The sequence below is a fragment of the Urocampus carinirostris genome, chromosome 12 (genome assembly GCF_059441175.1).
Source record: "Urocampus carinirostris isolate Australia breed hairy pipefish chromosome 12, RoL_Ucar_1.0, whole genome shotgun sequence".
In the NCBI taxonomy this organism is placed as follows: Eukaryota; Metazoa; Chordata; class Actinopteri; order Syngnathiformes; family Syngnathidae; genus Urocampus; species Urocampus carinirostris.
The window spans coordinates 1,092,954-1,105,658 of NC_142360.1; the positions used below are offsets into that span (position 1 = coordinate 1,092,954).

Below are 12,705 nucleotides of genomic sequence, written 5' to 3' on the forward strand. Positions count from 1 at the left end.
AGTATTAACTCAATGGAGCTGAATAATTTTGCACACCCAATTTTTCGTTTTTTATTTGTTAAAAAAGTTTAAAAAATCCAATAAAGTGTGTTCCACGTCAATTGTGTCACACTTATTGTTGATTCTTCGCATGAAATTACAGTTTTATATCTTTATGTTTGAAGTCTGAAAAGTGGCAAAAGGTCACAAAGTTGGAGGGGGCCAAATACTTTCGCAAGCCACTGTGTGTGTTTGTGTGTGATCACATATATATATATATATATATATATATATAATATATATATATATATCTACGATATCAAAATATCGTAGATAAGCTAATGTGGACAAGTAAACTGATTCATTGTTACAATTTTATATGGTTCTTACTTTGCAGAAACAAGGGGTGATTATGGAACTGATAAACTGTGAAAATTCTGGAAATACTGTACAAAGCGTATTGTTACAAAGCTATCTAGAAAATCATTAGTTTGGTAAAGAAATGTTGTCTAAGTGTTCAAATTCAGTCTATTGCTTAAATTAAGCAGAATGAAACATGTAAATCGTGATAGGCTTATTCATCAATCTGTACGAATGTTGGAGTCCGAAATATTGGCAAATGTGTTTTTGTTAGCTATTGATTCCCACAAATTGTAACCGTTTAGAGTCATGGTCTCCTGGTTGTTATTTGAATGTTTTTAAACCTGGGGCAATTACGAACGTTTCTTGGATTCGCTGTGTAGATTTGCTGCGAGTGAGCACTTACAGTGCATCCGGAAAGTATTCACAGCGCTTCACTTTTTCCACATTTAGTTTTCTATTTTTAAAAAATTCAAAAAAAGGAAAAAAAAAAACTTTTTTACATTGTCATAATGGAGTATTTTGTGTAGAATTTTGAGATAAAAGATTAAATTAATACAGAGATTAAATTGGAATGAGGCTGTAGTATAACAAAATGTGGAAAAAGTGAAGCGCTGTGAATACTTTCCGGATGCACTGTAAGTAGCTTTATATTCCAGCAAATGTCCAAGGACGGCCCCTGGCTCTCTCACTCATCATTGAGCTACGCATCTCAATGAGGCCCAGATTGATTGTCCGGAACAGTGAGGAGGCAGGGTTCGATCCTTCACCCTCTTGTCCCAGGAAGGGGCACAAAGTCCAGTCTGCTCTCCGTCAACGATGAGATTGATATGCCACCTCTAAACCTGATTGAACATTCGCGGCAGCTAGTGGAAAAGATAGAAGAGGGCGGAGATAAATTCCAGGTTGTGTGCTGATTGAGCCGTGGTTGGAGAGGTTATGTCCATTGATCTATATGTTAGAAGAGGCGAAGGGATTGGTGTCTGAGATGGTTCAGAATAAGTCCATTTGAGCTTTTGGATTCCTGTCTATCCCATCCAGGATTCCAGACTCTCCTCTCATTGGATCCCTGGAAAAGACTAAAAAAAACAACCAGTACAAAGGCCAGTTGATGCTCTACAAAAGGTTGATACGGATCTTATAAGTCGTTGAAAGATCATTCGCTATCTAATGAAGCATTGATCTGTCATTGCTAGTGTCTTTAACATGTGAAATCCAATCGTATAGATATTTCGGACGGATGCCGGAATTAGATTGGACAGGAGAGAGGTGAGTGAGGTCAAGCCTGGCGCTAGATTAGATTTTCTTTCCTTTTGTTGGAACTTGTCAATGGAACACACAGAATGTTTTCAGGCAGGGAATAATCAGATCAAAACCACGTCCTGTTTACTAAAATTTACAGTACAGAAGACTTTGAAGGAGAGGAATTTTATTTTCAGTGAAATAATTTTTTTCGTCAAGGAAAAAAAAATGTTATTCACCTCGGTGTGACTTGGTTTGAGCTGGTAGAGCGTAGTATCTGGTGGATGGAGGGGGGAAGATATGGCAGATTACACGGAAAATGTATTTTAAATTTAACACTTGCAAGGATGGGACACTTTTTTGATTAAAATAAATCTCGGGACACACTTTGTTGAAAATGTTTGGAAATTGATTGCAGGCAGCAGTTTTTTTTTAGTTTGTATTATAATGTTATCCTACTTATTTATTTTGCTTGATAATTGTCCTTTAATTTTGGTTTTCAGCCTATTTTTTAAAAAATATGGTAAAACCGTACCTGCGTGTGGAACAAATATGAAAACGTTTTTCTGTTTTTTTTTTAAGCGTGACTTATGTTTCACAGGTTATTCATTTTGGTTGATAATTGTCCAATTTTTTTTTTTTTTACACTGTTGTTTACTATATTTTTATACTGTTTTCAGGAAGTGTAACAGAATGTATTCTTAAAACGAGCAAAAATTGGAAACAAATTTTTTTTACTTCATTCTAACTTTTCTGTTAATATTTTTTAAGTAAAGTTGACCTAGAGTAGACAAACAACTTAGTTCTGAAACTTATGCACTACAACACAATTTTTGTGTACACAAAATAATTTGTTGTTGATGTCGTACTGTGGGGAAAATGGCGTAACAAGGGGCCAAACAAAACATTTTAACGGGAAAAGATCACAAGCTCTCGATCCTATCTCACCAACATCAAAACAAATGCCCATGAAATGGATGACCTGGAGCTACAACTCCTGGGAACCAGCTCAAATAGTGACCTGGTTCAATTCGAGAATACCAAATACTCGCGTAAAGCTAGCCGGCCTCTCTCCATGTCGGTTGTTGCACTAAAGGGAGAAGCCCTCCAATTACGTTGTACAGTACTATTGTCTAATGCCAACAAAGACCATTTACACGTCATAACATCAGGGCCTACTATATTTCTAAAATCTCATGCTTGGCCCCTTCTATTACGGTTGTAACTACACCCCATTGCATGGATTATCCATATTTTTCCAACAATATGAAGTCTGATCTAAATCAAGCTACTGCGAACTTATATCGAAGTTAATTACATCGTCCCGTTTCAAAGCTGAAAAACAACCAAGCTGTTAACAGATGTGTTACTACAGACCCTTTTATATTGCTCATTAAATAGCAAACTTCTCAATTGGCCCTTTTTTCCCTAATAAAAACTAACGACGACCTGAATACGTTCTCTCCCCCTCTGTTCCGTGCTGAGCTGGGCGCTACCTCACAGATGGCCAAAAGTCCTGAGTAATATCCGGCACAATGCTTTTAAATTGGAAGCGGGCCGTCTAGTTGGCGTGGAACAGGTGTGGTGTGGGTTTTATAAGTCTATGTTTATATAACGTGTGTGCTTGTTAGCGCTTTATAGAGGCTTTTCTGATGTGCTTTACGGAATTGTTTGATAATTGGTGCCGCTCAGACTGAATTCCCTTGCCATTACTTGGTTTAATTTTTGCATCATCTGTACATTGCAGAATTTCTGCATCACTTTAAGAGCCCTCATGGCAACACGGCTTGAAAAATATTCCACAATCTATTAAACCAGGTGGAAACATGCACTGGTTTTTATCCTGTGGTGTTGTTGCCCTGTCGTGAGGGGCCCTTTCATCGTGAGAAGTAAGAGAATTCTTCCACCGTGATCCTCTGCGTGTCGTAAGAGGCAACTAAAGTGGAAAAGGCAAGGCAAAGAAAGGGGCGTGGGGGACCGAAAGGTCTCGCAAACCCTAGCTTTAGGGTCACTAAATGTGAGAGGATGTGGAAGTAAAGCGACTGAGTGGGGAAAGAGGAGATCGGAAGGATGATGACTAAAAGGAAGGTTGATGTGTTTGCCTTGGTGAAACAGAGATGAAAGGAGAGAGTGAATTACAGCTTGGAGGTATGTATGGTAGAAAGTCTGGAGTTATGGGTGGACATGCTAGAGAAGGAGTGGCTGTGCTTGTGAGAAAGCAAAGGAAAAACGGGTGGAGTGGAAAGAGATATCTTCCAGATTGATGTGGTGAGGTTAAAGTGGGGTGTAGAAGTATGGATTTGTATTAGTGCATATGGACCTGGTTCAGAAAGAAGTGCTGAGGAGAGAGAGGAGTTCTGGAAGGGTTTGTCCGACTGTGTGGCAAGTGCGAAAGAAGGGTGGAAAGTGGTAATAATAGGTGACCTGAATGCTAGAGTGGGTGATGGAATGGTTGAAAATGTGATTGTTAGATATGGAGTACCAGGAAGAAATGAGAGTGGGAAGAAATTGATTGAGTTATGTGTGGAAAATGAGTTGGTGATTGGAATTACATTGTTTAAAACGAGGGACGTGAATAAGTATACCTTTGTCAGAGTCGATGGTGGTGAGATGGTGGACAGAACACTGATGGATTATGTAGTGCAGAGTATGAACGGATTAGTAGAGAGTGTGGAAATGGAATGGAAGTGGTTTAAAGAGGCAATGTTGAGGAGTGCAAAAGAAGTGTGTGGAATGAGAAAAGTTGGTCAAGGTATTAGGAAAGGAAGTGAATGGTGGAATGATGAGGTATCAGAGGCTGTGACAGAAACGAGACGTGCCTTTGAGGAGTGGCTGCAAGATAAGAGTGGTGATGCGTATGAAAGGTATAACGTGACGAAATGGTTGGTAAAAGCGGCAGTGGAAGCAGCGAAAAGCAAAGCAAATGATGAATGGTGTCGAAAGATAGGAGTGAACTTTGAGAAAAGGAGAAAAGTGTTCTGGAAACAAGTGAAAAGAGTAAGAAAGAGCGAGTCCGGAAAGGAAGAGAAAGTGAAAGATAGGAATGGTAGATTACTGGTAAGCGGCAGTGCAGTCAACACGAGATGGGCAGAGTATTTTAAGGAGTTGCTAAATGTGGGGGATGGGAGAGAAGTGAGAGTTGAGGCTATCTATGGTATGGAGAGAATGCCCGTGTTGGGTGATTTAAATGTGAAGTCTGTGGAAACATGGGAGGTGCAAGAGGCAGTGAAAGAAATGAAAGGGGGGAAGGCACCTGGGTTGGATGGTTGTACAGCTAAATGCTTAAAAAAAGGTGGCACAGCTATGGTTGACTGGTTAGTACGCTTGTTGAATGAATGCTTTTTAAGTGGTGTGGTTCCTGTTGTTTGGTGTAGTGCATATGTGGTGCCATTGTATAGGGGAAAAGGTGATAAGTATGAATGTAGCAATTTGAGAGGTATCAGTTTGTTGTCTCTGCCGAGTAAGCTGTATGGAAGAGTCTTGATTAAGAGAGTGAGAGGAAGAACGGATGAGGTGGTGATGGAGGAGCAGAGTGGTTTCAGGAAAGGAAGAGGATGTGTGGATCAGGTGTTTGCAGTACGACAGGTGTGTGAGAAATATTTTGCAAAAGGCAAGGAGGATGATTATTTGGCTTTCATGAACTTGGAAAAGGCGTATGACAGAGTTGCTAGAGAGGCGTTGTGGCAAGTGATGGTAATGTATGGAGTGGGTGGAAAGTCGTTGGAAGCATTGAAGAGTTTTAATGTGAAGAGCAGAGCATGTGTAAGAGTAGGGGGTGAGACAAGTGAGTGGTTACCTGTGTTGAATGGTGTGAGGCAGAGGTGTGTGATGTCACCATGGCTGTTTAATATGTACTTGGATAGCGTGGTGAGAGAGGTGAATGCAAGAGTATTTGGGAGAGGTGTAGAGATGATCGATAACAGTGGAACGGTGTGGCAGGTAAGTCAGTTGTTGTTTGCAGATGACACGGCGCTTGTGGCAGCTTCTGAGGAAACATTGAGAAGGTTGGTAATGGAGTTTGGAAGAGTATGTTAAATGTTGAGAAGAGTTAGGTGATGAAGTGTTCACGTGATGGAGTGGGCATTGCGTTAGAAATAAGGTTGCATGCACAGGTGCTGGAAAAAGTTGAAAGATTTAGGTACCTGGGTAGTGATGTGGCTGCAGTAGGTGGAATGGAGTGTGAGGTATTGCACAGAGTGAATCAAGGAAGCAAGGTTTTGGGTGCTCTGAGGAGAGTCATGAGCAACTAGAGTATGAGTATGGATGTTAAGAGGGGACTGTATGAGAGTGTGATTGTGCCGACTGTGTTGTATGGTGCAGAGACTTGGAGCCTGAACGCAGATTTGAGAAGGAAATTAAATGTTTTTGAGATTAAGTGTTTGAGGAGTATGTTAGGAGTGACAAGATTGGGTAGATTGAGACATGAAATTGTGAGAGACAGAACTGCATTGTTAGTGGAACTGAGCAAGCGTGTGGATAAGAGAGTACTCGGCTGGTTTGGACACATGGAGAGGATGGATGAGGAGTGAATGTTGAAGAGGATCTACTGAGCAGAAGTAAATGGAAAGAGACCAAGAGGAAGGCCGAGATTGACATGGATGGATGGTGTTATGAGTGCACTGCAGGAAAGAGGTCTAAATTTAGTGGAAGCTAGAGCTCTTGTTGGTGATAGGAATGAGTGGAGAGGTGTTGTAAAAGAATAGTGGGATGTTTTGACGCGTTTTAAGGGATGGGCAGGGCACCTGTATGATGCGGCAAGGGTAAACCAATGAAAGCTGCCGGGCCCTGCTGTTGAACAAAAGAGTGTGTTGTGTCACCCTGACCCGAGTGACATGGCTGCTTTCTTGTGTCTCGTTTCATCTGGAGGGACGGAAGCATGTCCAACTTAGGTGCCGAGGTGCCTAACTTGTTTGGGTGTTTGGGCAATTGGGTTGGCCATGGTCCAAAAATGTTTGTGTGTGTTTTTTGCCATTTTCCCTTTTTTAGTTTTTTTTCTTTTGTTATCGTATGTGTTTTTTCTTGCCGTCAGTCACCCCTCTTAAGGGTTATGACCAAGGTAGATAGATAGATAGATAGAATTATTCCCAATAGCATATTGATAAGAGCGGGGACCGACAAAGCGCATTTTTGTTGGGCCTTCAGGTTTTTTGCTGTTATTTCTGGCTAAATTGGCACTCGTTCAGCCATGATCCATTATCCCTGATCATAAATTGCCCCGACAAAGTTATTTGTCAGGCCCGGTGGCTTTTTTTTTAACCTAAAATGAACTTCAGGCAAAAGACTTATGGATTGCGCGAGCATGAGAGCGGAGTGGAGATTGCGAACCTTGCAACTCAATGTCCATGTAATTAAACGGCGATCGTTTTTTTCCCCGTCAACCTATGAGAAAGACATTTTTGTAGCCAACAACTTTATTTTTGTATTCATTTTTGTTTTTGCGGGTATGATGTCGGGATCTTCCAGAACTCGGCGTGACGCCAAAGCCGGGGTCCCAACTGCATGCAATACATGTGTGACTAGCACAGCGGGCCTTTTAGAGGACCACAGAGCTAGCTATGTTGCCGACTTTAAAACCATGTTTGCCGTGTTGGAAGCCAAACTTGACAGCATGCAGTCAACAGTAGTAGATCACGGGCAACGTATTGTGTCTCTCGAAGATGGATCAGCCCAGAGCCTACAACAGATCAAAGACCTTGAAGAGAAATATGAGCTCCTACCGGACAGCTGTGCTAGGCTACTTGCGAAAATCACAATTTTGGAGGGTAGGAGTCGCCAGAACAACATGCGGATCATCGGCCTTCCAGAATCTGTCGAGGACCCAAATATTACAGCATTTTTCTCAGACTTCCTTGTAGAGGTGTTTGGCGATCTATCCCCACCGGAGTTAGACCGGGTACACAGAGCACCCATTGCCAAATTGAAACAAGGATCACGCCGAGTCCTGTAATAATTGGCTTGTACTGCTATCAAACGAAGGATTTGATCACACGTCAGGCACGTTGCAACATCGTTGATCTCCTTTCCAAATCTACGAGGATTTTGCACCGCAAGTGGCTTTGGAACGTGTCAAATACAGAGAGGTCATGGCAAAGTTATAAAAACTCGATTTGAAACCGACTCTACTGTTCCCCACTCGTCTGCATATAATGCTGGAGGAGGGTTCCAGGAGGAGGTTCTCAGCTCAGGAGGTAGAGCGTTCGTTTTGGGATCAAGAGATCGCATATTCGAATCACAGTTCCTCCGTGTCAAAGTGTCCTTGGGTAAGATGAACCCCTAATGCCCCCAATAAGCAGGTTGGCGCCTTGAATGGCTGCACGGCCGCTATTGGTGTGTGAGTGTGTGTGAATGGGTAAATGTGAAGCACATTTTAAAGCGCTTTGGGAAGACTTGAAAAGCGCTATATAAATGCGGATAATTTCATTTCATTTGATTTATTATTATTAGATACCCACTTTGTGTTGACATCTATAAAGGTTACAATTATTTGCACAGTGACGGACTTACCTTGGAAATGAAGAATTATTAAATTCATGGTTTATTCTTTTTTTCTTTTCCTTTTTTTCTCCTTCCTTCTTCCTCTTTTTGAGAGTTGCGGGACTAGAGACTAGAGATAATGAATTAGAAGGTAGAAGGTAGTTTGAATCCTGGCTCCTCCGTGTTACATGTCAAAGTGTCCTTGGGTAAGACACTGAACCCCTAATGCCCCCAATAAGCAGGTTAGCGCCTTACATGGCTGCACGGCCGCTATTGGGAAATGTGAAGCACACTTCCCAAAACGCTTTAGTAAAGCGTTTTGGGAAGTCTTGACTTGAAAAACGCTATGTAAATGCAGATTATTTCATTCCATTCCATTCCATAGTGAAGTACATATATATGTTAGTTATTTGTATTACGTGCCTATGGTCTTATTTATTTTTTGAACTATGTATTCATCTATTTCATTTTTTTTGTTCCTTTATTTTAGGATTTAACATCTTTTAAGTTGAATGAAAATTCTGCATGTTGTCTAAAAGCTAATTACTTTTTGAATGTAATTTGCCGCTCATGTTTTAAAACCAGCCCGGAACTGGTGCAGCCGTGTCCAATTACAGGCTGATTTAAGGGACGTGAGATGATATTTGTCACCTTAAACACGTGGCCTAAACACGGCAGTGAAACGGAATAAGATCCAGACGTATATTAAGAACCTTAACGTCGATATAATGTTCCTTCAGGAGACGCACCTAAAAAACTCTGACCATAGAAAACTCAGTAGGTAATGGATTGGGCAAATTATCTATTCTACATTTAACCCTAAAGCGAGAAGGGTATCCATATTGATGAGGAAAAATGTTCACCTGACTATCATTAAAACAATATTAGACCCTGAGGGGCATTTTGCTATTGCGGTGGGCATACTATATCAGAAACCAGTGGTACTAGTTTTAGTCCACGCCCCGAATTGGTATGATCATTTTTTTTAGAACATTTCTATATACCATTTCAAACCTAAACTGTCATTTTTTTGAAAATGGCAGGTGACATGAATTGTGTTTTAAATCCATCATAGACAGAGCTCGTGCTCGTTCTGTATCTACTTTGAAAATAGCGCTGACCCTTATGGACTTTATGGAACAATATGGTTATGTTGACCCATGGAGGTTCTTAAATCCCTCAGCTAGACAGTACTGCTGCTTTCCGCATTCCCACCGATAGTTTTCTCGAATAGATTACTTCTTGGTCGATAAAGCACTTAATTTCTCTGTTGTTTCATCTCAATATTGTCCCATCACAATATCAGATTACTCTTCAGTAATTTTAGGGTTATGTTTTGACCTAAACCTAGAGAGTATAGGCCCTGGCGCTTTGAACCCCTGTCGGTGGCTTTAAAGTCAATGGGAGGATTCAAAGTCATAAAATGGGCGGGGGTAGAACATCGCCTCTCTTTGTATGCCGATAATCTGCTCCTTTATATTTGTGATCCCCTCACCAGCATCCCAAATATTTTCAATGTATAAGTATCATTTAGTGACATTTCTGGATACAAGCTAAACATTTCTAAAAGTGATTTTTTTTTCCCAATTAATCAGGTAGCCAAAGAGATGTCGCGTAATCAAATACCTTTCAAAATTGCTCTCGATAGTATGTATGAGTTACCTGGGTGTGGTCATTACATGCTCTGCACGCACCCTTCATGATGAAAACTTTGTAACTCTAACATCTGCAGTTAAGTCGGAACTACAAAGATGGAACTCCTTACCGCTTTCCCTGGCAGGTAGGGTACAGACCATAAAAAGGACCGTGTTACCCAGGTACTTATATCTATTCCAATGTTTCCCAGTATTTCTTCCGAGATCCTTTTTTGCATCTATTGTGAGGATGGTTTCAACATTTGTTTGGGCTGGCAAAAGAGCCAGAGCAAGCAAAACTTTATTGCAACAAAACAGGTCAGTGGGCGGGCTGGGCCTTCCCAATTTCCTCGGTTAATATAGGGCCCGAATACACATAAAATAACTCTCTGGTTCGCCGCATCGCAAACTGACTGTGGCTGGGTTCGGTTGGAGGCTGACTCTTGCTCTACATATCTCACAGCGTTGGCATGTGGTAATGTTCTGGTCCCTTCTTACAAGTTTATCACTAATACAGTCGTTGTGCCTACATTAAAAATATGGTCTCAAATCAGACAACACTTTGGTTGGTTGTCACTGCCGAAGGCTAAGCCCGTCTGCAATAATTACCTTTTCATTCCAGCTATGATAGATGGATGGTTTAAAACATTAGAGCAACGAGCAATGTTCCCTTTAATTTTTCATGTATCTGGGCATACACACAAGCTCCCTGCGCAAACTGAGGACTACTGTGAGCAACATCAGATATGCACGCTTTATTTTTAAAAGAGTAATTTGGTCCACTTAAAAAAAAGACCACTTCTTTAATTCATCCTCTGGAAAAAGAGCATCCATGTGATCACACAAAAGAGTAATCTCACCAGTATTTCTGCCATCAGCTGATGAGGTCCCCATTGCCTCTCTGACACGGTCGCTCCACTGGGGCAGTCGGCGGAGGTCACTCCCAGGCCGTGCAACAGAGCGAGTTCGGCGGACGCGGCGTCACACTTCGCGACGCGAGAAAAGGCGGCGGGCGTGATAGGGCTACCCCCGTAACTGGGGGGAGCCCGCTCGTCCGACGACCCAAGTAGCGCGGCGCGACGACAGGTGGCGGATGTGCGCGGGACCCCCGTAACTGTGTCGGTGTCGTGCGTATCGCGCCCGAAAGTACCCGCGCCGCGGGTTAGAAGCTCTTGCGGGAGCAACCGAACGGCACCCGTGGTGCGCGCAAGTAAAACCCTTGTCGTGAATTTGTCTCCGATCATCCCGGGCGGACGTAAAATCGCCCAGCTGTACGACTCTTAGCAGTGGATCACTCGGCTCGTGCGTCGATGAAGAACGCAGCAAGCTGCGAGAACTAATGTGATTTGCAGCTGCGATTGGCTGGCAACTAGTTAAGGGTGTCCCCTGCCCACTGCCCGGAGATGGCTGGGATGGGCTCCAGCCCCCTCGCGACCCTAATAAGGATAAGCGGAGCAGATAATGAGAGGAGATGAGATTTTTTTTTTTTTTGAAAACTTCGCAGAGTTTCACTTTTAGCGGGTGGTTTTGGTCCCCATTAACCGGGTCTAAAAAATAATAATTAAAAAAAGTTTTTTTTTTGTTTTTTTTCTTTTTTGAAGGGCGTCGCTACTTCGCAGAGTTTCACTTTTTGCGGGTGGTTTTGTTCCCCATTAACCGGGTCTAAAAAAAAAAAAAAATTAAAAAAAAAAAAAGGTGCGTCGCTACTTCGCGGATTTTCACTTATCACGGGTGGTTTTGGTCCCCATTAACCGCGATAACCGAGGTCTTACTGTAGACAGTTCTAAGAAGAGTTTCAACATTTCGCATCGAAGGCACATTTCTTCAGGCATCATCAATGCCCAAGTCTTCTCTGTGGGCCACACAATGTTGTTCAATTAGGTGTGGTATTTGGCGCTTTAACAAAGTTGCAACTACGTTGTGTTTTCCTAGCATTACTGAGGCACCATCAGAGGTCAGCATCACCATTTTCTGCATGTCCAGTCCATGTTTGGAGTAAAACTGAGTTATTCCTTGCACAATATCCTGAGCAGTGCATGCTGTCAGCTGGATGATGCCACCAAACACAGTTTTGCAGTTAATATCGTTTTCCTCCCTGTATTTAATATATATGACTAGCATTCTGTGTACTGATATGTCTGTGCTCTCATCTACTATCAGGGTATGCCAGGGTGCGTTTTTAATACTGCACATAGTCTCATTGATTGAGTTCACAAATTCAAAGGCATAGTTTTTGCTTCGCCAGCTTTCTGGTATACTCACATACTTTGCCATATGATCGTGGATTTGTTGAACTGACAGCATTGATGCATTCATTTGGATGGCAAGTAAAATATTGTCAATGAGATCTTTAACTTGTTCAGGGTCCGATTTTGTTTTGTGTGACAGCTCGTTCATTTTCTCTTGGTCTTTTGCGCTCTCCCGCAATAATGTACTAATCCCCTGTCCCATCTTGAGTCTTCGTACAGTTTCGACAGCTTTTAAATGACTTTTATGCTCAACGTGACGCTTGAGATAGTCCAGCTTCCATTCAATCCACATTTTTCCCTCTGAAAACTCACTTGCTACTTTGGCATCGCTGCATGTTTTGCAGAGTAGACCTTTCTCACTTGAAAAAGAAAAAATCTCACCCAATTTCACCACTTTTTCTTCAATTTTCACATACTCCGTCAACCATTCCAGCTTAAAAGAACTGCATTTTTTTTTTTACTGTGGCTTGGTGAGTGGATGTGTCGCTACCTGTTTGTTTCGCCATGATGCGGGGTTTGTATTAGCATCTATTAACCTGCTAGCTAAGGGCCCGGTCACACAGCCATTTGCGTCTGTATCGAGGCTGAATCACGGCCAGAAATTTCTGCCTGTGAAGCAGACGCTGTTGGACGCTTTGAGATAGCCATACAGACGAGATACAGCAGTGCTTTACACGCGGTCGGAAATTCACACGCGGTTGGCAGCGCGAAAAAGTTTTGCGCTGCTCAAAACTTTTAGGGCCCGGTCACACAGCCTTTCACGGGCG

General features: G+C 42.1%; 1 protein-coding gene and 1 pseudogene across 8 annotated transcripts in view; both read left to right on the plus strand.

The window, feature by feature from the left end:
- The window catches only part of rnf220b (ring finger protein 220b), a 108,300-nt gene that overhangs the window by 25,357 nt on the left and 70,238 nt on the right, over positions 1–12,705 (plus strand). The window lies entirely within an intron of this gene.
- Positions 10,965–11,110, plus strand: LOC148354607 (5.8S ribosomal RNA; annotated as a pseudogene).